Here is a 27,689-nt window from a genome sequence, read left to right as displayed (position 1 = left end):
CGTGGTCTTCTTCAATTGAACTTGTTTTTTGACAGTATGGAGCACAATACCACGGGGGAGTTTACAAGGGAGGAATTCAAACTTTTATTCCATAGGCAGGGATCTGCACTATGCAGCTGTTGCAAGAGCGCATTTTTCACTGGCTGTCCACTTGGGTGTATTCATTACTCTGATTCTGTTGCAAAACATTTCTTAAACGGAAGCAAACAAAACAGGGAGGGACCTACCTGAATTTGTCTAATAGAAACTCTCGTTTTGCTCTACTTGCTTCCGTTTGGTTCTTAAACGGTAAACGGTTTCCATATGAATACACCCCTGGTCGCAAAAACAATGATTGATAGACAGCTTAATCTTTTTCAATTCAACCATTATTGGGTTAAAATACACAAATACATTGGTGAACACAAGACACACATAGCTAAATGAGAGATTCAATGCGCTACGTAGATATCAATAATAAGTGATATCCGTATCGCCGTAGGCTACACCACTTCTGTCGTCTTTGCCTCCAAGTGTTTATTCAAGTTGGATATATAATCTTTGGATGCCGACAGCAGTCGCACCATTGGAAGACATAGCTTGGACTGTAGCCTACAAAAACCTATTCCTGCTTTTTCCACAATCCATCAAACACATTGGTGTGTCATCATAGTGGTCTCTGACTTCTGGTCAGACTCGCTCAGGCGGAACAAGCTTAAACTTGCGCCTTTTTTCAATGCTGATTTGAATGTCATTGAGAAAACAGAAAGGGGTCAAACTACTTTTGCGCAAACATCGTTTCTGAATTTTAAAGTAATCCTAGAAGTAATCATCTAGTTTTTCAAAAGTATCTGTAATCTGATTACTATATTTTTGCTGGTAGCGTAACGGATTACAATGACCGTTTTTTTGGTAATCCGTTACTCCCTAACCCCGGTGGTATTATACTGACTGACCCCCGTCCGATAAGGATTATTGTGATAGTGTAAAAGTGAACGCTGCTATAGAAAAACTAATAAGACAACTCAGGGTTGGATATCTGCAATCAACAACATAACTGTGGTGACAGAGGGAGCCCTTGCTAAAAATACAGAGTAGGGGTTGAGCAAATACTGGCCATGCTTAGATCAACAAACACACACTGTAATCTACAGTCTGCAAAACCACGGTCTGTGACGCACATAGCTCCCATGACCAGGTATCTAGAAATGACTAGTTAGCCTCTAATTCTGTGAGACACTGAGGTAGCAGCATTAATTTCACCCCTACACTCCCTCTAATCTTTCCAAACCCTATCCTCTCCTCTCCTGTCTCAAGAGACATCTATCATTAAGACACAGAAACACAGAGACAGCTTGCTAATTGTGGAGCCATCTTCTGAACACGGCAACTGAACATTCAGCGCTGTCATTTTCACAGGGTGACAATAAAGTTTGAAGTTCAAACCCCTGTGTTATAAGGAGACTGTCCAGGGAGAGAATGTGTTACCTTGTAATTATTGTCTTCAACTTAATCACAGAGCAGGTATCCCATCAGGCATTCCACCACTGCTTGCCATGAGCTAATCGCATGGCGTCCCTCGCTTTAAGGTTTCACGCAGCAGAACTGATAGATTTGCCAAGAAGCAGAAAGGTTTCACTCAGCAGAACTGATAGATTTGCCAAGAAGCAGAAAGGATTAATGTATGAGGTATTTTAACTAACTACGCTCTCAAAGACACATTGATGCAGACAAACACACGTACACACACACGCACACACACTGTAAGATGTTCTACTCATGACAGTCCTAATTTCTAGGCCGGGATAATTACTAATTAACTGAAGGTTTGGACCTCTTATCTAATTAGAGGGGCTCTCCAAATGAACTTTAGACCAGAGTCTTTGTGCTTTTTAAACAAACTGACAGACAGCTGTTTAGAGTTTACCCTCTCTCTCTCTTACAAAACCACAAGGAAAACAGACTGTTATTCATTCTGCCATTGAGAGAGATAGAGGGGGAGAGAGGGGGAGAGAGGGGGAGAGAGGGGGAAGGAGAAAGAAAGGTAGAGTAAGAAAGAGAGGGAGAGAGGGAGGGGAGAAAAAGAGGGGAAACAAGTGTGCAGAGCTGAAAAGTGTACATATTAATTGGATTTCACTACAAACAACTGTCAGACCTAATTAACATGGTTGTAGATTAAGGTTGCAATATTCCTTTATCAAATAAACATGTTGTCACGCAAACCAAGACGCTAGGAAACCTAAACGCAGTGGTCACGCCAAGTCAGTAACTTTGTGGGAGAAAATTTTAACATTTACAAATAGTGACTCATTGTATAAAAATTGTCCAAAATAATTATTGAAACAGATTTGTTTTAACCAAGTCTGGAAACAGATACTGTACATCATTACAATCAGGGCTAATTTACCCCCAAAACAGCTTACTAGGTATATGAATCATTAAAATTCAAACAATACTTCATCCCAAACTAATTGCACCAGACCAAATAACCAAAGAGCCAAAAAGCCAAGAGCATGTGTTTTATTTAAACTACCAATAATGAACAGATTCATTGAGACAATCACTGGTCATTTCCCCAGACACCATTTTAAAGTCCAAGTTATTTTCTGTCTGACTGGTGTATTATCATTACTGAGCAAGAGAAGACGGTCACCGTGTGTGTATGTGTGTGTGTGTGTGTGTGTGTGTGTGTGTGTGTGTGTGTGTGTGTGTGTGTGTGTGTGTGTGTGTGTGTGTGTGTGTGTGTGTGTGTGTGTGCGTGCTCGCCAAGCCCTCAAAGTGACACCAAGGGGACTGAGAGGTCAATGACAACTCAGTGGAGCAACAACAAGACCAGAGTCAGCAGTCACACACACTAAACACACACACACACACACACACACACACACACACACACACACACACACACACACACATACACACACATACACATACACAAACTAACTGTTAAACCTTACTGAAAACAAAGACACACACACACACACTAACTGCTAATCCTTACAGAAAACAAAGACACACACACATTGAGTGGCCAGCGACACACAATGACCACTCCACAGAGAAATGGAGAAAAAAAGATTGGAGGAAGACCCTTATATGAAGAATACAGTCCACCTGGTCTATTTGAAAGGGCACTTTGCTTTGGCCTTGTTTAAAAGGCCCTCTATCATTATAACACTGTACTTTCACAACCATGCTCTACCCTGCTCAGGCCTCCTGACATTGGGCAAATTCCACCAAATATTGTCTGTCTGTGTGTGTGTGTGCACGTGTCGTGCATGTGCGTGTGTGTGTGTGTGTGTGTAAGTGTATGTGTCTGTATGTGTGTGTGTGTGTGTGTGTGTGTATGTGTGTGTGTGTAGTGTGTATGTATGTGCGTGCGTGTGTGCGTGTGTGTAGTCTCTGTAGTTTACCTCCTCACTACTAATACATCGGTATTAGGACTGCTGACACCAGCAACGTGTATAATTCATGCAGACACACACACACACACACACACACACACATACACACACACACACACACACACACACGCACACATTCTTCCCTCCTGCGCTCTGCTCTTCTTCTTCACTCCCAGGAAAACAGTCATACTTTTTTTCTGTCTTTCTTTTTAAAATAATGAAAGATGATTTGGCGGCGGTGGCCGGATATGAGAGGGCTAGTATTAATTAAGCACTTCTCTAGGGAGATCTGGAAATTCTCTTATACTGTAGCTTCCTCTCTTCAGGACAAACTAAAGTCTAGTAGTGAGCCTGGTACATAGGTACAATATTACACATTATCAGTAACCCAGTAGTAACCCAGTAGTAACCTAGTAGTAACCCAGTAGTAACCTAGTAGTAACCTAGTAGTAACCCAGTAGTAACCCAGTAATAACCCAGTAGTAACCCAGTAGTAACCCAGTAGTAACCCAGTAGTAACCCAGTAGTAACCTAGTAGTAACCCAGTAGTAACCCAGTAGTAACCCAGTAGTAACCCAGTAGTAACCCAGTAGTAACCTAGTAGTAACCTAGTAGTAACCCAGTAGTAACCTAATAGTAACCCAGTAGTAACCCAGTAGTAACCCAGTAGTAACCCAGTAGTAACCTAGTAGTAACCCAGTAGTAACCCAGTAGTAACCTAGTAGTAACCCAGTAGTAACCCAGTAATAACCCAGTAGTAACCTAGTAGTAACCCAGTAGTAACCCAGTAGTAACCCAGTTGTAACCCAGTAGTAACCCAGTAGTAACCCAGTAGTAACCCAGTAGTAACCCAGTAGTAACCCAGTAGTAACCCAGTAGTAACCCAGTAGTAACCCAGTAGTAACCCAGTAGTAACCCAGTAGTAACCTAGTAGTAACCCAGTAGTAACCCAGTAGTAACCTAGTAGTAACCCAGTAGTAACCCAGTAGTAACCCAGTAGTAACCTAGTAGTAACCCTTTAGCCAATACTTTTGAACCTACATGCAGTGAGTGAATTCCCCTTACACCCTGTTGATACTAACTTATCTCCCCCTCTCTCCATCTCCCTCTCCAAGGGGATAAATAATTACTTCCCCGCATATTCATAAGGGAATATCTCATTAATGTGTTTGTTTAGTCACAGCTAATCCATATTTAATTAGCCTCTTATCCCCTAACGAGGCTTGGCAAGGGCCTTGTTCCCCAAAACACTATATCACCACCAGGAATACTGTATAAACACAATACATCTAGAATATTGTATAAACACAATACCTATTGTCAAGTTCTGCGTGATTTCTGGCTGACCACAGCTCTGCCCAAACTTGAAAACGGCTTTATCCTTGATGAACGCAAAGGACAACTCAAAACTGTTCACTTTATGATTTTTTATTGTCATAAAGATGGAACAGAATAGGTTGATAACCTTCAAACCACACAAACAAAAACCCATGGATTAGTTACAAATAACTCTCAATTCCACTTTCTCAAAAATAAGCATAAACTAATGTTACTGAATCCTCAACCTAACCAAACAATCATTTCATCATTTAGATTAACCTAGGATCATTGCAAGTTAATAATTAAATATCAATATCCTAATTAAACATTTAACAATACACATGATTATAGTAACGTTACTGTCAAGTTCTACGTTCACATAATGAAGTCTTACTATTTAATTTAATTAATAATTGTATTGTATGTTACAACCAAACAAAAGGGCATATAGAAGCATGAATTCACAACACATTCTGTCCTACCAGTTGCGTCTTTGGATGATCAGGAGCTGTGGTCATTGGTATCTCTTCTCAGGAATGAGTGAGAGCCAAGTAAGCTTTTACCAAACATTTCGATGCCATGCACATGCACTGCTTGTGGGTGCGCACGTTAATATGGTCCCCAGAGCACTTCCTGGTGGTTGGTTTCAACAGCTCCGGTTGCATGGTTGCCCCTGCAGGTTGGGAGTGCTTTGAGCACCCTGGGTGGATTTAGGCTTGAGTGCTCGGTATAGCTTGTAGTCAGGAATTGACACAACACCTCCCACTTGACCTCCTGGTTCTTCAACCCAAGGAGGTCACACAGAACTGTGATGTGTTGGATTCAGTTACTCTATTTTTGATCCTGTTGCTGCTGCTCTTCAACTGGAAGCAAGACAACTATCCGTCTGACATCCCTGTGAAGAACTGTTGCTGGTATCTTGATTGAATGTTTTTCCATCTTTTTAGTGGGCTTCACAGTTGCGACTGGGTAGCTGGGGAAGGATCGGAGATATACATCCCTCACAATTCCCTTCTTGTCCGTGTTAACGTCAATAACTCTGGCAAGCCTGTACTGCAGTTTTTTCTTCATTAAAGATTTGGAATCTTCCTCCACAGAGCAAGAGTCCAGTGTTTTCCTCTTTGACCACAGCAAGCCTGCTGAGTGTGGTGTCTGGCCAGGTTACATCCTTTTGGGCTGCAAGGAAGAGATCCCTGAGTGCATCTTCACACTCCATGATGGTAAGTGTAGCTCTCTTGATTCTGGACTTGATCTCAAGAGCTGAAGGAATTTCCTTTTTCTTTGGCTTGCTTGTGGTGGTGGTCTTGGCTAGCATTTCTTTCCACCTTGTGGCAGCTCTCCACACCCAGGCAATGACTCTTGTCAACCTGGTTAAACTGCTGAACTTGCTGATGTTAAGGATATTCCCCACTGAATAACCAGAAGGTGGTCTTTGGACTTGGATTTGGTGCCCTCTTCCATTAGGGCTGCTTTGCAGGTCTTTACCTTTGTCAGAGGTTGGAGATATTGGTATACGTGGAGCATGTTGGATCTTTTTCCCCACCTGCGCTCGGGTCAGTGCTGCTGTAAAACATTTCCTTTGGAGCTTGTTTATGCCTTCTTTGGCATCTGCAGCGACTTCTTTGGCTGACTTTGTCGGCCAATCCTCTACAGGTCGTTTCAGAAACTCTGGGCCGTTCTGCCACACAGAGTTCTCTTTGAGGTCCTCTGGGGTTGCTCCTCTTGTCACGAGGTCAGCAATGTTTTGCTCACCTGGAATCCATCTCCAGTCCTCAACTGATGTGGACTTCTGGATCTCTCCCACTCTGTTTGCAAAAAAGGTCTGGTACCCATAACTGTCCCTTTGGATTGCACCCAGCACAGTTTGACTACCTAACAGATGGATCCAACGTCCTACTTGCATCCGACTGTGCTTTTCAATGTATTTCCTGAGTCTTGCAGCGAACACAGCACCACAGACTTCAGCCTTCACTGGTTCTCCCTTTTGGTCAAGTGGTGTAAGCTTGGCTTTGGACTCAACAAGTCGGACCAGGATGCCTTGCTCGGTCTCCCACCTGAAGTATGCCACTGCTCCATAACTCTGGTCGCTCCCATCTGAGAATGTTATTCCCCAGGGTTCTCCAATCCTTTTGACTGGAGTCAGGCTTCTATGGAAGGTAATTTGGTTGAGGTGTCTGTATTCCTCAAACAGGCGGATTGCTTCTCCTCTAAGTTTCTCAGACAGAGGTGTGTCCCATGTGTCTCTTGTTAGAGCTTTGCCTCCAGTTTCTTGGAATGCTTTTCTGACTAAAATGGCTCCTTTCTGTTTGGCAGGTGTTGCAAGGCCTATTGGGTCATACAAACTAGCTACTTGGCTAAGCAGTTGCCTTCTGGTCAGTGGGTTTGGAGTTTTCATTCTCACTTCCTCTCCAACGAGATCTTGACTGATCCTCATCTTCTTTTGTCTCTTTGAGAAGTTTATCGAGGTCATGAGGTACAGTTTGTCTGATTCGACTAAATAACCAACTCCAAGGGCTCTGTTGTCTCCTTCTCTCACTTGGTTGGGGAGGATGAAGACTTCATCTGATGATGTTGGATGTTCTGATGTAGATGTTTGCCTCCCACTTTGGCCTGATCGGACCCACGGCTTGAGGAAGAATCCACCTGCCTTTAGGATTTCTTCGACTTTTTTTGGTGGTTCCGTCTAGCTTTTCCAGGTCATTATGGGATGTCAGGATGTCATCTACGTAGGAATCCTCTTCAAGGACCCTCCGTTCCTCTTTCAGATGTGTGAACATGGGCAACTTCGCTGTTTCTCTCATGGCTAGTTGTGCGATACACCCTGCTGGTCGATCGCCCATGTTGACCCTGGTGATGGCATATTCCTCAATGTCCCCATCATCACCGTCTCTCCAGAGGAATCTATGGAGGTGCATCTCCAGGTCTTCGAGCCACACAGAATTGTACATCTTTTTGATGTCGCCGAGAGCAGCATGGATTCCTCTCCTGAACCTTAGCAGTACCGCTCGAATAGGATTAAGTACATCAGGCCCTTTCAGAAGAAGGTCATTCATGCTGCTTCCTCTAAACCTCTGGCTGCTGTTCCATACCAGTCGGACAGGTGTAGTTATAGAGTGTGGGTTTGGTGCTATCAAGTGACTGACGTACCATACTGGACCTTTCCAGTCGGCAATGGTCTTTCTAGTGAGTTTCTTTGCTGCCTTCCTTTCCACCATCTCATGAACTTGAGTTGTGTATGCTGCACGCCAATCTGGTTCTCTCTTGAGTTGTTTCTTCGTCCTCAGAAACGTGGCTTCCACTGCGCTTCTGTTGTTGGGCAGGGAACTTGGATCTTCAATCCAAGGGTATTTTGTGTCCCAGTGAGGCTCCTGACTATGCACATCTGACTCCACGTAACTGAGACCTTGCCTGATTATCTCAAGCTCTCTTTCTTCACTAAGAGTCATGTCTTTGCCTCCTGGTTGACAGTTACCACAACGACATCCTCCACACATGGGTTCACAGGCCGCACCAATGCTGTCCCACTTCCACCAGTCCAAGACCTCTTTGCCAATCACAGTGGTTTTAGTTTCAGCTCTAGATTCTTGCATCTCAGCAATTTCTTGATACTTTGCTGCTGTGATTCTCATAGATCGTGCAAAATGAGTTTCAGAATTGTGCAGGGCCATGTCCACTACTTCACAGAGGTCTGGATGTGCTCCTCCAACGGTCTTTCCTAAAGGGCTCTCCCACAGGACAAGATCTCCTACTACCTTTACTCTCTGTGGAGCAAGTCTTCCTTCCCGGTGGCTTATGAGAAGCTCAACATGTTCTGGTCTGTGAAGGTCTTCCAGGTTGGTATCGGGGAAGAACTTCTTGAGGTGTTGTGCTTTGATTGCTCTGTGAACTTTTGCAATCTCATCCAACCCATAACAGATCAGCTCATGAGCTTTCTCCGTGCCTCTTGGTGTCTTGACTCTCACCTTGAGTAAGTATCTTTTGGTCTTCACCTTCATGGCCATGCCTCCAACTCCATGGACGACTAGTGTGATCCTTTCACTTCGAAGCTTCAGTCTCCTGGCGGCTGTGTGAGTGATGTAGTTGGTGTCTGATGCTAAGTCAATGAGAGTTCCAATTTTCTGCCCTGCGTTAGTAGTTACTTGAGAAGCATAAGAATAACTGGTAATTCACGTGTGCTTGAGTCCATTACCCCAGGAAGGCTTCCTCCAGTGCAGTGTGATTTTGCCATGTTGGTGAAAGCATTCCTGAATTTTTCTGCCACGTCCGGGGTGAGCTCATGTATTAATCTCTCTTGCTCCTCTGTGAATGTTTGCCTCCTGGTGCTGGGTTTTTCCACTTTCACGTATACTTTCCTCTTAGCCCCTCCTTTAAGGCAGAGAAAGAAATGGTGATCCGAGGAGCTTCCTCTTTTGCAGTCTCTGTTTCTGCAAAGGTAAGTGTCCGTGACATTCCTCATCCTCTCCATGACATCTGAGGCATCTTCTGCATGCTCCCAGTCTTTCGACAGCATTCAGCTTCTCACTAGGCTTTAGTTCTTTGAACTGCTTACAAAAGAAAATCTTCTCACGGTGCTTTTCATCTCCACACACAACGCATCCTCCCTTTCTCGTGGACCTTGTGGAAGCATACCGCTTCTCCGGGTACGTAGCTTTCTTTTCAGGGTTTTCACTTACACCCAACTGGTCTAGTTTCTCCAGTATGTCCTCTTGTGTCTTTAAAAATCTTAGAAGGCTGTCGAAGTGATTGTCAGGTGTGACTCCATTTCTTGGGTTGACCATGAATGTCAGCCAGTCCCTCTTCATGTTATCCGGCAGCTTGCTCTCTATGGATCTGATGACAAGGGGATTCTTTATGGCTCCACTGCTTTCGAGCTCCGTGAGGTCATTCAGGGCCTTTTCCACAGCTTGAATCAGGTCAATAACCTTCCTTGGTTGGTGTGACTTTAAAGGAGGACCCTCTCCAGGTCCTCAATTATCTCCAAAGCGATTGTTGGCTTGTTTCCATACCGGTTTTGGAGTACTCTAAACATGTCTTCAGCACTGTTATATGATGACAGGCGCAGGTCTCTACATATTCTCTCGTCCACACTGTCAAGAAGTTGAAACTTCTTCACCTCCACTGAACCAGTCGGCTCTCCCTGCTTTTGCAGGCTCTCCCAGTCTTTCCTCCATCTGTGGAAATTCCTCCTAAGCCCAGTGAATTTAGGTAGACTGGTTGGTTTTATTCTCACCACTGGTTGTGGGACTGCTCTTGGTTGAAGCTCTGTAGGTCTTCTGTCCTCTTCTGCAATTCTCTGTGCGATGAGGAATTCTGTTCTTTTGGCCTCGAGGTTACTGCCGAATATTCTCAGATCTTTTACTCTGCCTTTCAGATCTGCAGTCTCATCGTGTGGGACCCATTTTTCCCCAGTCTTTCAGGCTTTCACTTGCATCATGGATTAGCTTCCTCGCTCTTTCCAGCTGTAGTTCATAGCCGTCCCTGTTAATAGCAGTGACGGGGGTTTCTTTGGCTCTGTCACAGGCTTTCTCCGCTTCTTGGATTGCAAAAGTCTACCTCCTCTTTACCGTATCTTGGCCAGAGGTTGAATTGGACTGCCTCTCGGATTTCCTCCAATTTCATGTCGCACTCTTCAATCGTCCTTTCAAGATCAGCATGCTGGTCCTTGTCGAGCTTGACCTCTTCATCTCCCTTAGTTCCCGCTTCAGCCAGTAGGCCAGCCGCGTAGTCATCATTTGAATCACCGACACTTCTAGCCAGGGGAACTGAGCTTGCTGAACTCCTCTTGTAGTTCATGCTTAATCATACCAGCTGCAGCTTTACTCAGGTAGTTCGCTTGTCTGGTGAAAGCAGATTTGGCTAAGGTCCGCTCTTGCTTCAGTTGCTTGACTGTTTTCCCCAAAAGTTTCCTTGGCCATGGTGTAGAGTTTCACAGGCAATTCTTCCTTTGCGTCGACAGCTTGACTTCAGGCCTTTGATCCTCGTCCTCACTGCCGCGCTGGTTATCAACTGTCAAGTTCTGCGTGATTTCTGGCTGACCACAGCTCTGCCCAAACTTGAAAACGGCTTTATCCTTGATGAACGCAAAGGACAACTCAAAACTGTTCACTTTATGATTTTTTATTTTCATAAAGATGGAACAGAATAGGTTGATAACCTTCAAACCACACAAACAAAAACCCATGGATTAGTTACAAATAACTCTCAATTCCACTTTCTCAAAAATAAGCATAAACTAATGTTACTGAATCCTCAACCTAACCAAACAATAATTTCATCATTTAGATTAACCTAGGATCATTGCAAGTTAATAATTAAATATCAATATCCTAATTAAACATTTAACAATACACATGATTATAGTAACGTTACTGTCAAGTTCTACGTTCACATAATGAAGTCTTACTATTTAATTTAATTAATAATTGTATTGTATGTTACAACCAAACAAAAGGGCATATAGAAGCATGAATTCACAACACATTCTGTCCTACCAGTTGCGTCTTTGGATGATCAGGAGCTGTGGTCATTGGTATCTCTTCTCAGGAATGAGTGAGAGCCAAGTAAGCTTTTACCAAACATTTCGATGCCATGCACATGCACTGCTTGTGGGTGCGCACGTTAATATGGTCCCCAGAGCACTTCCTGGTGGTTGGTTTCAACAGCTCCGGTTGCATGGTTGCCCCTGCAGGTTGGGAGTGCTTTGAGCACCCTGGGTGGATTTAGGCTTGAGTGCTCGGTATAGCTTGTAGTCAGGAATTGACACAACACCTATAGAATACTGTACAAATAGAATACTTCTAGAATATCGTACAAACACAATACATCTCATCTAGAATACTGTATAAACACAATACATCTAGAATATTGTATAAACACTACACATCTAGAATACTGTATAAACAGAATACTTCTAGAATATTGTATAAACACAATACATCTAGAATATTGTACAAACACAATTAATCTAGAATACAGTATAAACACAATACTTCAAAAATACTGTATAAACACAACACATCTAGAATACTGTATAAACACAATACATCTAGAATATTGTACAAACACAATTAATCTAGAATACTGTATAAACACAATACTTGTAAAATACTGTATAAACACAATACATCTAGAATACTGTATAAACAGAATACTTCTAGAATATTGTATATACACAATACATATAGAATACTCTATAAACACAATACATCTAGAATACTGTACAAACACAATACATCTCATCTAGAATACTGTATAAACAGAATACTTCTAGAATATTGTATAAACACAATGCATCTAGAATATTGTATAAACACAATACATCTAGAATACTGTATAAACACAATACGTCTAGAATACTGTATAAACACAACACATCTAGAATACTGTATAAACACAATACTTATAGAATATTGTATAAACACAATACATCTAGAATATTGTACAAACACAATTAATCTAGAATACTGTATAAACACAACACATCTAGAATACTGTATAAACACAATACTTATAGAATATTGTATAAACACAATACATCTAGAATATTGTATAAACACAATACATCTAGAATACTGTATAAACACAATACATCTAGAATATTGTATATACACAATACATATAGAATACAGTATAAACACAATACATCTAGAATGCTGTATAAACACAATACATCTAGAATACTGTATAAACACAATACATCTAGAATATTGTATAAACACAATACATATAGAATACAGTATAAACACAATACATCTAGAATGCTGTACAAACACAATACATCTCATCTAGAATACTGTATAAACAGAATATTTCTAGAATATTGTATAAACACAATACATCTAGAATATTGTATAAACACAATACATCTAGAATAATGTATAAACACAATACGTCTAGAATACTGTATAAACACAACACATCTAGAATACTGTATAAACACAATACTTATAGAATATTGTATAAACACAATACATCTAGAATATTGTACAATCACAATTAATCTAGAATACTGTATAAACACAATACTTCTAAAATACTGTATAAACACAACATGTGTAGAATACTGTATAAATAAAATACTTCTAGAATACTGTATGAACACATTTAATCTAGAATACTGTATAAACACAATACATCTAGCTTATTGTATAAACAAAATACATCTAGAATACTGTATAAACAGAATACTTCTAGAATATTGTATAAACACAATACATCTAGAATATTGTACAATCACAATTAATCTAGAATACTGTATAAACACAATACTTCTAAAATACTGTATAAACACAACATGTCTAGAATACTGTATAAATAAAATACTTATAGAATACTGTATGAACACATTTAATCTAGAATACTGTATAAACACAATACATCTAGCTTATTGTATAAACAAAATACATCTAGAATACTGTATAAACAGAATACTTCTAGAATATTGTATAAACACAATACATCTAGAATATTGTAGAAACTCAATACATATAGAATACTGTATAAACAAAATACTTCTAGAATACTGTATAAACAAAATACTCATAGAATACTGTATAAACACAATACATCTAGAATACTGTATAAACACAATACATCTAGAATACTGTATAAACACAATACATCTAGAATACTGCATATACACAACATCTAAAATACTGTATAAACACAATACTTTTAAAATACTGTATAAACACAATACATCTAGAGTACTGTATAAATAAAATACTTATTGAACACTGAATAAACACAATACATCTGGAATACAAACACACATTTACCATCAGATATGTTTAGAGGATCAAGAGAGAGGAGGAGCCATGGAGACGCTTGTCGCTTGCCTTATTTACTGGTGGGCAGTAATGGGTAGTAATGGGTCACTCAGACACACAGAGCTCCTCTGACCAGCAGCACCCCTCAGGTAAACCATGTGTCTGCCCTCCTTATAACCACACCTCTATTCTTCTATCGCTCCTGCCTCTCACACAATACATCTTATTAGTCTTAAGTCGCGTCTTGACAGCTATCCCATGTGTAAGGTGACAAGAATGTCTAAACAGCACAGCCAAACGTACAGTTGAAGTCGGAAGTTTACATACACTTAGGTTGGAGTCATTAAAACTTGTTTTTTCAACCACTCCACACATTTCTTGTTAACAAACTATAGTTTTGGCAAGTCGGTTACGACATCTACTTTGTGCATGACAGAAGTAATTTTTCCAACAATTATTTACAGACAGATTATTTCACTTATAATTCACTGTATCACAATTCCAGTGGGTCAGAAGTTTACATACACTAAGTTTACTGTGCCTTTAAACAGCTTGGAAAATTCCAGAAAATGATGTCACGACTTTAGAAGGTGCTGATAGGCTAATTGACATCATTTGAGTCAATTGGAGGTGTACCTGTGGATGTATTTCAAGGCCTACCTTCAAACTCAGTGCCTCTTTGCTTGACATCATGGGAAAATCAAAAGAAATCAGCCAAGACCTCAGAAAAACATTGTAGACCTCCACAAGTCTGGTTCATCCTTGGGAGCAATTTCCAAACGCCTGAAGGTACCACGTTCATCTGTACAAACAATAGTATGCAAGTATAAACACCATTGGACCACGCAGCCGTCATACCGCTCAGGAAGGAGACGCGTTCTGTCTCCTAGAGATGAACGTACTTTGGTGCGAAAAGTGCAAATCAATCCCACAACAACAGCAAAGGACCTTGTGAAGATGTTGGAAGAAACGGGTACAAAAGTATCTATATCCACAGGAAAACAAGTCCTATATCGACATAACCTGATAGGCCGCTCAGCAAGGAAGAAGCCACTGCTCCAAAACCGCCATAAAAAGCCAGACTACGGTTTGCAACTGCACATTGGGACAAAGATTGTACTTTTTGGAGAAATGTCCTCTGTTCTGATGAAACAAAAATAGAACTGTTTGGCCATAATGACCATCGTTATGTTTGGAGGAAAAGGGGGGACGCTTAAAAGCCGAAGAACACCATCCCTCTCCACTCCCCTCCCCTCTTCTCCCCCCTTCTCCCCTCCCCTCTTCTCCTCCCCCCTCCACTCTTCACTCTTCTCCACTCTTTTCCTCTCTTTTCCTCTCTTCTCCTCTCTTCTCCTCTCTTATTTTCTCCTCTCATCTCTGTTAAGGGAGCAGGATGGCTGAGAACCAGGAATGTCAGAAAGCAGCTGAGTTTACATCAGAGACATAGAGAAAGTGGGAGTGAGAGAGAGAGGTGGATATCATTTAATTGATATATAAATAGAGAGAGAGACAGAGAGAGAGAGAAATATATATATATATATATATATATATAGAGAGAGAGAGAGAGAGAGAGAGAGAGAGAAAGAGAGAGAGAGAGAGAGAGAGAGAGACCTGACTGGCGCTATACCAACAGCAACCAAAACATTTAGATAGGAGCGTTGAAGAATGAAGGTTTTCAATGAGGACACAAATTACATTTCCTCCTGATAACATGGCTCTTCCTTAACAACTCTGTCCATGTCATGTTGGACAGGCTCATAAGGGACAGACTGTGTGAGTTAGTGTTTGTGTGTGTGTGTGTGAGTGTGAGTGTGTGTGAGTGTGTGTGTGGAGGAGGAGAGGATTGTAATAAATGTATTAGTCTCCTCTTACCACACCAGAGACAAGACTTTATTGCCGGTAAGATGACAGAGAGGGGAAGAGAGAGAGAGAGAGAGAGAGAGAGAGAGAGAGAGAGAGAGAGAGAGAGAGTGAGAGTGAGAGTGAGAGAGAGAGAGAGAGGGAGAGAGAGAGAGAGAGAGTGAGAGAGAGAGAGAGAGAGAGAGAGAGAGAGAGAGTGAGAGAGAGAGAGAGAGAGAGAGAGAGAGAGAGAGGGGAGAGAGAGAGAGAGAGAGAGAGAGAGGGAGGGTTAGAGGGAGGGAGAGAGAGAGAGAGAGAGAGAGAGAGAGAGAGAGAGAGAGAGAGAGAGAGAGAGAGAGAGAGAGAGAGAGAGAGGGAGAGAGAGGGAGGGAGAGAGAGAGAGAGAGAAAGCCCTCTCTTTGTCCTTCACCACTCAGCCTCTCCTCTGTTTCTCATTAGCATATGAAAAGCGAGAGATGAAAAAACAAGGGACAGCGTGTAAAAGGTCAGAGAAAGAGTGAAAGAGGATCCTGCCGGACGATAGAAAAACAAAAACAGGCCACGCTGCCCTTTGTGGCGTTCTGTGTTTCGCCCCACTGATCATTTCCATACACCAGATGGAATTGCGATGACGCGTCTCGTCGAAGTCGAGTTCGTATGGAACTCAAAGCATCCCTCATAAGTCACACAACACCCCCTGCTACCCCTCTATCTCTCTCTCTCTCTCTCTCTCTCTCTCTCTCTCTCTCTCTCTCTCTCTCTCTCTCTCTCTCTCTCTCTCTCTCTCTCTCTCTCTCTCTCTCTCTCTCTCACTCTCTCTCTCTCTCTCTCTCTCTCTCTCTCTCTCTCTCTCTCTCTCTCTCTCTCTCTCTCTCTCTCTCTCTCTCTCTCTCTCTCTCTCTCTCCATCTCTCTCTCTCTCTCTCTCTCTCTCTCTCTCTCTCTCTCTCTCTCTCTCTCTCTCTCTCTCTCTCTCTCTCTCTCTCTCTCTCTCTCTCTCTCTCTCTCTCTCTCTCTCTCTCTCTCTCTCTCTCTCTCTCTTCTCTCCCTCTCTCTCTCTCTCTCTCTCTCTCACTCTCTCTCTCTCTCTCTCTCTCTCTCTCTCTCTCTCTCTCTCTCTCTCTCTCTCTCTCTCTCTCTTTCTCACTCACTCTCGCTCTCTCTCTCTCTCTCTCTCTCTCTCTCTCTCTCTCTCTCTCTCTCACTCTCGCTCTCACTCACACACACGTGCATAAGCATATGCATGCAAGAACACCTGTCATCAAAACAACAAATATTCAAAAATCTTAAACAACTAGCTCAACGGTAAACAGCTTTCAAGTTGAGCCATACTAGGGCGGCAGGTAGCTTAGTGGGTAAGAGCGTTGTGCCAGTAACCGAAAGGTCGCTGGTTCTAATCCCCGAGCCGACTAGGTGAAAAATCTGTCGATGTGCCCTTAAGCAAGGCACTTAACCCTAATTGCTCATGTAAGTCGCTCTGGATAAGAGCGTCTGCTAAATGACTAAAATGTAAATGTAATACTAGTCCACCACTCCCTTTAGCAGAAAATCAAGCCACCTCAAGCCACTGCTAGGGTTGTTCTGAATAGAGGCTTACAGAAGCACAGTTTCCCTGGCAGTCCTATTATCATACATATTACTTCACGTGACGAAAGAGATGTGCACACGCGCATGCACACACAAACACACACATACAGGAAAAATAAGCCTGAACATGTTGTTCTCCTGCCCATCGACAGACATCATCTGCCCGGCAAGGGAGGCTGGAGAGAGGGAGTAAACTGAGAAAGGAGAGATGGAGTAAACTGAGGAAGGAGAGATGGAGTAAACTGAGGAAGGAGAGATGGAGTAAACTGAGAAAGGAGAGATGGAGTAAACTGAGAAAGGAGAGAGGGAGTAAACTGAGGAAGGAGAGAGGGAGTAAACTGAGGAAGGAGAGATGAGACGAGAGAGAATTTCATCTCTCTTTCATCTCTGTCACTCAGTCAACCATTCAATGACCCATTCAACCACCAGGCAGGCATTATGCAAAACCTTTTCCCATGCTTTCACACTTGTATAAAGCTCCATTCCTGCCTCTGAAAGGCAATTATATCAGTTTACCTTTCTGTAGAAAAACAGATAAACAAAGTACTAGCACCTAACTCCTCTCTCTCTCTCTCTCTCTCTCTCTCTCTCTCTCTCTCTCTCTCTCTCTCTCTCTCTCTCTCTCTCTCTCTCTCTCTCTCTCTCTCTCTCTCTCTCTCTCTCTCTCTCTCTCTCTCTCTCTCTCTCTCTCTCTCTCTCTCTCTCTCTCTCTCTCTCTCCTCTCAAATCCAAATTCAAGCTGCTTTATTGGCATTAAAAACATTGCGGCAATATTGCCAAAGCAACAATGTATACAATATACATTGTAATAAAATAATACATAATAACAATAATAGTATAAAATGGTAGTAAATAATAATAAAAATGTAAATGGTAACAGTCAATAGTAGAAATATAATAAATATAAAAGGCTAAACATGGGAAATGAAACTATAACTAACTTATAACTAACTAACTGTCATCCTCACCATTACATCAGTACTACAACTACCATCATCATTACTACTACTACTACTACCACCACCATCATTAAACTGCTATCATTACCATCACCCCTACTACCCGTACAACTACCATTTAGAATAATAATCACAACATTAATAATAATACTAATAATAAGTAAGTTACTGCTTACTATGCAGATGTTATTATTCAGTGTCCCCCAGGCTATGGCAGGCAAATACATATTTGGCTGCAAGAGGAGCCGTTGCTCCTTCGCCCATGAGTATTTTTAGTTTTTCCTCTGGGTTTAATAAGTTAACATTTGGAATAAATTTAGTAATTTCTGTGAATTATGAATCTCTTGGCAAGGAATATTTCTCACAGTAAAGGAGAATGTGCATCTCTGTTTCTACCTCCCCTGTCGTGCAGTGACCACATACACGCTCCTCTTTGGGTAGCCATGTTTTTTAATGTCTGCCGGTTTCTATTGCCAATTGGTGGTCACTCAGCCTGTACTTGGTAAGGATCTGTATCTGCTTCGTATCTCTGACAGAGTAGAGATAATCAGCCAATTCATATTCTCTGTTCAGAGCCAGATAGCAATTTAGTTGGCTTTGGGATTTTCCAATGATGTAAATATGAGTCCTTTGATTAGTTCATGATTTTGTTTATTTTAATTATTTAATTTGAAGCAGTGCTGGTGTCAGCTTGGTTGGTTAGGTCCAACACCAGCTGACTGAGAGGGCTCGTTTCTGGGCTCAGCTCTTGGGTTTAAAGTGCTTTAAATTGGAGACTTGAATTTGGACTTTAATATAGGTGTAGCCAAAATGTTAATGATATTTTTTGTACTTTCATTACCACTGGAAAGCGTCCCAATTTTGCCCTACATGCATTAGTTGGTGTATTTCTTTGGACTTGTAGAATTTTCTGACAGAATTCTGCATGTAGGGCTTCAATTGGCTGTTTGTCCCACATTTTAAAGTGTAGTTTATTGAGTGGCCCCCAAACCTCACTTCCGTAAAGCGCTATTGGTAGGATTACGCTGTCAAATATTTTGGTCCAAATTCTAATTGGGATGTTGATTTTGAATAATTTCATTTTTATTGCATACAATGCTCTGCGGGCTTTTTCTTTGAGTGCATTCACTGCCATATTAAAGTTTCCCGATGCAGATATGGTCAGACCAAGGTATGAGTAATGTTTAATGTGTTCAATTATGGTGTTGTTCAAGGTGAATTTATATTTGTGTTTCTGACATCTTGAAATCATGATTTTCGGGGGGTTTTATTTACTGCCAGGGCCCAATTTTGGCAATATTGCTCTAGAATGTTAAGGTTCTGCTGAAGACCTTCTTTGGTTGGTGATAGAAGAACCAAATCATCAGCATATAGCAGGTATTTTACCTCTGTGTCAAATAGTGTGAGTCTCTCGCTCTCTGTCTCACTCTCGCTCTCTGTCTCTCTGTCTCTCTGTCTCTCTGTCTCTCTGTCTCTCTCTCTCTCTCTCTCTCTCTCTCTCTCTCTCTCGCTCTCTCTTTCTCTCTCTCTCTCTCTCTCTCTCTCTCTCTCTCTCTCTCTCAGTCTATGGCTATAGGAATTAACAGATGATTGCAGAACTTATTTGTTTGTTAAATATGTAGCGTTATTGCATAAAGGGGATGCAAGACAATAGTCCTCTGTCTGACTGTCTGTTTGCCAGAGTCTGAACGTTACCCACATATGGATGACACACACACATGCACACACACACACAGCTGTCATGCACATATTGTTGTCTTGTCATCCCCTCCCATACACACACTGCCATCACGGACACACACACTGCCATCACCGACACACACACTGCCATCACAGACACACACACTGCCATCACGGACACACACACTGCCATCACCGACACACACGCTGCCATCACCGACACACACACTGCCATCACTGACACAAACACTGCCATCACGGACACACACACTGCCATCACCGACACACACACTGCCATCACCGACACACACACTGCCATCACCGACACAAACACTGCCATCACCGACACACACACTGCCATCACCGACACAAACACTGCCATCACCGACACACACACTGCCATCACCGACACACACACTGCCATCACCGACACACACACTGCCATCACCGACACACACACTTACATCACCGACACACACACTCACATCATTGTCACACACACTCACAATACCGACACACACATTCACATCACTGCCACACGCCCGCAAGCCCGCAAGCCTACAAGCTGTCTCTCTCGCTCCTCACTCCCTTTTGTCACATATACACATCAGATGAGGAACTGAGGCTGGCAGGGAGCGTTTTGCATATGTAAATTCCGGCACAAGCGAAACATGAGTCATTAATCCAACAGACCAACCAACCAGGGGACGTTAGATATTAGTCAGCACAATTAACCAGGTTTCCCTGGCTACTAATGAAATTTGGCCACGCCGCCACACCGCTTCCAGGCGTAAATCAGACGGGCTGTTATGCGTATCCACGGCAGAGTGGACTGACTGACTCCAGACCCATTATTACTGGCCCATTCCACGGCGGTACAATGGAGCTGCTTGTATCTCCACTGATCCCCCCCCTCTCACACACACAAACCCTCACACAAACACCCCTCTGGCGGTACAAGCCCCGTTCCATATGATAATTTGTATATGTTTATATAATTAGCTGCTAATTACACTAACCTTGTGCATATTCACAAGCAGCCGCCCGCGGGAGCTACAGGAGGCTGGAACCTGTTCCAAGTCTTTTACCTCTCTCTCTCTCTCTCTCTCTCTCTCAGCGGTACTACCCCAGGACAGCCACAGAAAGCCCCCCTCTTTAAGACATTAAAGCTTGGCTGCTCCTGAGTTCTTGGCTTTTCCCTCTACAGGCCTCTAGGCCCTGGGACCACAGTACTGACGCTACCCTAGCCTCTCACACCAGGAATACACACACGCACGCTTCTCAAACACACACACTCATGCTTCTGAAACACACACACACACACACACACACACACACACACACACACACACGCTTCTCAAACAACCGTATATACAGAAATTGTAAATTCTTAATTTTAAACACCTCAGTATTCTGACACAATATTATGTTCATTTATTTTGTTTATCATAAAGCAGACTCCTTCTAAAAACAGAGATCTTCAAAGGAAATTGAAATCGAAATTAAACAAATCGCTGTGTGGGTTGTTTCCTTTTAACTGAGTGACTGTATGGGGAGAGAATCAGGTTGTTTCCTTTTAACTGAGTGACTGTATGGGGAGAGAATCAGGTCGTTTCCTTTTAACTGAGTGACTGTATGGGGAGAGAATCAGGTCGTTTCCTTTTAACTGAGTGACTGTATGAGTAGAGAATCAGGTTGTTTCTTTTTAACTGGGTGACTGTATGGGGAGAGAATCAGGTTGTTTCTTTTTAACTGAGTGACTGTATGAGTAGAGAATCAGGTTGTTTCTTTTTAACTGGGTGACTGTATGGGGAGAGAATCAGGTTGTTTCTTTTTAACTGAGTGACTGTATGGGGAGAGAATCAGGTTGTTTCTTTTTAACTGAGTGACTGTATGGGGAGAGAATCAGGTTGTTTCTTTTTAACTGAGTGACTGTATGAGGAGAGAATCAGGTTGTTTCTTTTTAACTGAGTGACTGTATGGGGAGAGAATCAGGTCGATTCTTTTTAACTGAGTGACTGTATGGGGAGAGAATCAGGTCGTTTCTTTTTAACTGAGTGACTGTATGGGGAGAGAATCAGGTCGTTTCTTTTTAACTGAGTGACTGTATGGGGAGAGAATCAGGTCGTTTCCTTTTAACTGAGTGACTGTATGGGGAGAGAATCAGGTCGTTTCTTTTTAACTGAGTGACTGTATAGGGAGAGAATCAGGTCGTTTCTTTTTAACTGAGTGACTGTATGGGGAGAGAATCAGGTCGTTTCCTTTTAACTGAGTGACTGTATGGGGAGAGAATCAGGTCGTTTCCTTTTAACTGAGTGACTGTATGAGGAGAGAATCAGGTTGTTTCTTTTTAACTGGGTGACTGTATGGGGAGAGAATCAGGTTGTTTCTTTTTAACTGAGTGACTGTATGGGGAGAGAATCAGGTTGTTTCTTTTTAACTGAGTGACTGTATGAGGAGAGAATCAGGTTGTTTCTTTTTAACTGAGTGACTGTATGGGGAGAGAATCAGGTCGATTCTTTTTAACTGAGTGACTGTATGGGGAGAGAATCAGGTTGTTTCTTTTTAACTGAGTGACTGTATGGGGAGAGAATCAGGTCGTTTCTTTTTAACTGAGTGACTGTATGGGGAGAGAATCAGGTCGTTTCCTTTTAACTGAGTGACTGTATGGGGAGAGAATCAGGTCGTTTCTTTTTAACTGAGTGACTGTATAGGGAGAGAATCAGGTCGTTTCTTTTTAACTGAGTGACTGTATGGGGAGAGAATCAGGTCGTTTCCTTTTAACTGAGTGACTGTATGGGGAGAGAATCAGGTCGTTTCCTTTTAACTGAGTGACTGTATGGGGAGAGAATCAGGTCGTTTCCTTTTAACTGAGTGACTGTATGCGGAGAGAATCAGGTTGTTTCTTTTTAACTGAGTGACTGTATGGGGAGAGAATCAGGTTGTTTCTTTTTAACTGAGTGACTGTATGGGGAGAGAATCAGGTTGTTTCTTTTTAACTGAGTGACTGTATGAGGAGAGAATCAGGTTGTTTCTTTTTAACTGAGTGACTGTATGGGGAGAGAATCAGGTCGATTCTTTTTAACTGAGTGACTGTATGGGGAGAGAATCAGGTCGTTTCTTTTTAACTGAGTGACTGTATGCGGAGAGAATCACTGTGGACTGTATTACACCGATGTGCATCTCTAACCTCACATTAAAACCATTAAAAAGATCCCTGGCCGACACTAGCCTACACCTCATCCCAAATTCAATTAAAGAGGGAAAAATGAAATGAAGGACTCTTGGAAAATGGAAAGGAAGAAAACAGAACAAGCAGGATGTTTTAGTTTTAATAACAGGACGTGGGAGGTTGTGCTTTTCACATCCTAATGGCTGTGAATCCAAGCCAAGGGACCCTGCTGCTACGATTACAAACCTATTGTCTCTCTCTCTCTTTACATTTTACATTTACATTTTAGTAATTTAGCAGACGCTCTTATCCAGAGCGACTTACAGTAGTGAGTGCATACATTTTTGTACTTTTCCGTACTGGTCCCCCCGTGGGAATCGAACCCACAACCCTAGCGTTGCAAAAGCTATGCTCGACCAACTGAGCCACACAAGACTTTGTCCCTCTGTCTACAGTATAGCTATCCCTCTCTCGATCTAGGTTGGTCTAATATGAAGAGAAATTGAGAACACTATCCCTAGCACATATGAAAATCACACAGCTGTTTGACACACGCCAGATGGTAGGAGAAGGAAGATGAAATAAGCGTGTACTGTATCTTAATGAAGGTCTGCTGGGCCAGAGGAATCACTGTCCATTCCATGTGAAATGAAATGCGTATGACTATTGGAATATATCTCTATATAATCATACAGGCTACTGCTGCTAGCCAATTTCATTTACTTCTATTCATCACACACCACATATCAAACACCACATTTACAATCCCTCTAAGACACATCCATTTCCTTCCGTTATAAATGGATGAAAGAGAATGCTACTCGGCTGTCTGGTGTGTACAAAGTAATTCCGTTCACCCGACCGTGGCATTCAATAATGGGGATTTGGAAATAACCTAAGTGTGTGTGTTTGTGTGTTTGTGTGTGTGTGTGTGTGTGTGTGTGTGTGTGTGTGTGTGTGTGTGTGTGTGTGTGTGTGTGTGTGTGTGTGTGTGTGTGTAAGGGAGCTTCTCTTTAGTAATACCTACTACTCTGATTGCCAGGCCGTCTTAAGTATTCAACCTAACTCATATCTTCCCCCTTTCTACATTTAGTCTATTTGGTAAAGCAGTGAGACTGTCCTCCTGACTACGGCCTATAGAGATCTACAGGAGAAAACATTCAAATGCAGGAAGATAGGCTTGTTGCAAGGCTCTCTGCCTCTATCACTCTCTCTCTCGATCTCGCTCCCTCTAGCTCCCCCCTCTCTCTTTCTGCAGCATAGGATTTTAAGTCATCCGACTTCCCTCTATTAGAAGAGAGACTTATTGAGGTAGAAACCATAAAAAATGAAGGAGGGAAATGTAATCCCTGAAATATTGATTTTCCCATTAATATCAGATAGGTAGAGGGCGATGAGGCTGGATGGAAATGACACATGGTCGACCCAAAGAGAGGCTGGAGCCAATCTTCCTGCTGGATATGTCTGCCTGCCCGGTGGAGAGTTATAGGGAGGTTTCGCCTCTCTCTCTCTCTCTCTCTCTCCCTCTCTCTCTCTCTCTCCCTCTCCCTGCCCCTCTCCCTGCCCCTCTCCCTGCCCCTGCCCCTCTCCCTGCCCCTCTCCCTGCCCCTCTCCCTCCCTTCTCCTATCCCTTCTTCTTCTATCTATTCCCTATCTCTCTGGCAGCACCTTGATCAAGGCTGTAATGATGAAATGTGTTTTAGCTGAGGAAGATGCTGTATCACATATGAAGCAGTAATACACTATGTTGTGAGTTTTAAATGCAGTGAAACTGTAAACCATACACAGAACAACCATGGGGCTGTCTCTCGTTTTCGGGTTTTTTATCCCTGCCTGCTATCGCCATTGACTCACTGTGTTGTCTACACACGAATACACGTGTTATTATACAGTAGTATTAACCTTAATACTATGTTTATTTCCACTATCTGCCTGCCTTTACCTTCTCCTGCCGTAAGTACATTGATGAGGGCTGCTGTACTGAAACGCATTGCATTGTTTTAGATAATAGCGAATTACAGCTTTTTACTCTTCATTTTCAATTGTCGTCTAAGACTGGCAGTATAGTTCTACCACGTCCTCAATCCCCTATCGATGCTTGCTTTAAACCCAGGCTAACGTGCTTTGTATGGCAGGCGCACGCACACACAGTTATAAGCTGTAATAATAAGAATCTTTATCGTCACAGAAAAACACAAAACAACGCGGATTCCTCTAACAAACTGAACATCTATTAGCATTGCCTTAAGAACAGGACTGAGAGAGAGAAAGGACGTAGCCATGTTCTGTGAGACAATTACATCACTAATACTGACGAAACTCACTGTAATTACATTTTTCCATCTTTTCTCATAATTTCCTATATGGGTTTTTAACATCCTTAAATGGAGTGTTGCCGTAGCTTATTAGAAATAAAACATTAGTAGCAAACGTACATTTTACTATATAGCATTGAACCCATTGCTCCCAAATCACCAGTATTCAGATAAATGTTTAAAGGTATCAAATAGGCTATATCAAGTTTAATTCTCAGACACTTTGTTGCACAAAAATTTAGAAATGTAATTCGTTGGAAATATCCCTAAAATATGCAAGTCATAGGTCCAATCCACTATTGCAGCATAATAATAATAATAATAATAATAATAATAATAATAATAATAATAATAATAATAATAATAATAATAATAATAATAATATTTTCATAATATTATTTATCCAAATATTTGTATCCAAAATTGTACAATGGTAAAAATAATTTCTGCTGTTCTCATTTTTCTTTAGTCCAACAATCCATAAAAATCTCGTATATCCATAAAATACAAAAGGTGGATGCATTTGTTTCCAAAGTTATTTATCTAACTAAAAAACTAAAAATATAAGAAAATAGCTCAAATGATTTCCCCCTAAATCAAAGCAAAAACAAAGAAATGTAAAAATCGTCCTAATATGCCGAAGAAGAGAAAGCCGTTGTTTAAATCCAGTAGAAATATCATAGTGCTGCTGATGTGCCCTAGAAAGCGCGAGCGGAGAGCGCAAACACACACACAACGTTACATACCGGAGTTTGAGGCTGCCTCTCGTATCGCCGTGTTTTTTCTGCTCTCTTAATGCAAGCGATCGATGTCCCTGTCACTGTCGTGTCCCAATCCCAGCCAAGACTCTACCTCAAACCAGCCATCAAGCAAAAAACTACCACAGCCCCTCTCCTCACCTCTCCTCTGTACCCCAAGTTACACTAAACAATCACCATGCATAGACAATGCTAAAACCTCATCACTGGCAATGAAAGGACAATTCATTATAAGGAGAAAGAATATGACCCCACCAAAGCGAATGAAGGGGAGAACATGAATCTTCCGTTACGACAATAGGACAGGAGTAAAGAAAATAGAGAACATATAACGAAGAGTTTGGACCTCTTGTGCTCTTTTTCCCCAATGCCAGTTTTTTATATTTTGATAAAAATATTTAAGAACCGTGAGTTTCTGGATCCAGGGGACCTGCGTGCTATCAGTAGCCCAACGACTGGTCTCCTCCCCCGGCGACACAGCCACCCACGCCTCGGTGCATGGCTACTCCTTTACACGCAGCAGGTAATAACGAATTGTAGGACCATTATACAATGAATTATACAATTGAATCTCAATAGTATAATCTAAAAAGACAATGCATCTATCTAAACAATATATAAGCGTCACGGTGTAAATCGTGTTGCTCTTCGCGTCACTTAAGAATTTATACGGTGTTACACGTAACAATAACGTGAGGAAGACAGCGACATTGTCAGAAAATATATGAATGGATACATTGTAGCCTAACTGCCGAACCGTCAGGTCCAGCTTTTACAAGTGGTCCAGCACTGGAACCAAGCAGAACTCTTTCACCGGGGGGAAAAAACACAGGGAGAAAACAAAACATTCACGTATCCTAGACCACCAGAGATCGGACCTCATAACGTCTAGTCTAGCGCCGTAATTAACCAAGCCACACCGGGAAATACGTGATATCATGCAACGATTTGTTTTGCACAGACAGTATGACATACGATCAGAACCAGACAAACCCTAGTAAACTTTGAGAGCAGATTTGGCCGAGGTAACAATGGCAATGACACACACGTAAAGGCTTTCGTCTGGCCCGTGACAATTCTCTGCTAGTAAAACCAAAGCAGGACTTCAACAAACACCTCAATATGGGATGTTTTCCAAGGCAAAGCTAGGCTATTGCCGAAAGCATACCGCATGAAAACAGCTGTTATCCCCGGAGCGCTATGTCAAAGATTCTGCGGGATCCACCTAAAATAATCAATACTTGACCTAAATTGAACACTACTCAATAAAAGTTATGGAAAAAAACTTACTTTCTTCCCCTCCCAGTTCGTTCCCTTTCGTCTCTTGTTTTTGGTTTGAAAACAAAGTCACATCCAATGGTTGCGAAATATGATAACACAAAAATGGAAAAAGGGGAAAAAAAATTATAATCCTCCCAACTTTATATATATTTTTTAAAAAAACATACAAAATTGCAAGCGGTATGAAGGCTATCCTTTGGGTCCGATCCGTGAAAGATGTCTCGATTGCAGCCTAGCAGTTTCGGTTGTGGAGGGGTCGAGAAACGGCGGAAGGGAAATGAAAATCCGATATGTCTTTATTCTGCTAATTATTATCGTTTTAGCCCTGTTTAAAAAAATGGCTGATTAAGTTGAGTGCGCATGTCTTTGTGTGTCTATTCCCGATATGCACTCTGGGAATGGAAGAGAGAGGGCGAATGAGAGAGGCTGGGAGAGAGGAAGAGAGAGAGGTACAGAGAGAGGAACAGAGAGAGAGAGGCGTAATTAGCGAGCTGATCAACAGTCTCCACATTGCAAATGACGCACTGAGCGCCTGTCTCGATCAAAGGCCGTAGGACGGAACGCGTCAGATAGACCAAAGTGATCTTAACGGGGAAAATCTTTATGGTTTTACTGGCCAGCCGAAAGA

At 42.0% G+C, this 27,689-nt stretch overlaps 1 protein-coding gene across 1 annotated transcript in view; it reads right to left on the bottom strand.

Annotated features, from left to right (window-relative positions):
- LOC121569327 (zinc finger homeobox protein 4-like) overlaps positions 1 to 27,471 on the bottom strand; it is a 156,483-nt gene extending 129,012 nt beyond the window's left edge. The window contains exon 1 of the mRNA XM_041880193.2: positions 27,071 to 27,471. The gene's annotated coding sequence lies outside the window, so the exon portion shown is untranslated. The remainder of the gene's footprint in view (positions 1 to 27,070) is intronic.
- Positions 27,472 to 27,689: the final 218 nt, after the last annotated feature.

The sequence above is a fragment of the Coregonus clupeaformis genome, chromosome 7 (assembly GCF_020615455.1).
Source record: "Coregonus clupeaformis isolate EN_2021a chromosome 7, ASM2061545v1, whole genome shotgun sequence".
Taxonomy (NCBI): Eukaryota; Metazoa; Chordata; class Actinopteri; order Salmoniformes; family Salmonidae; genus Coregonus; species Coregonus clupeaformis.
The sequence above is the reverse complement of the archived record's forward strand: the minus strand, read 5'-3'. Positions and strand labels throughout refer to the sequence as shown.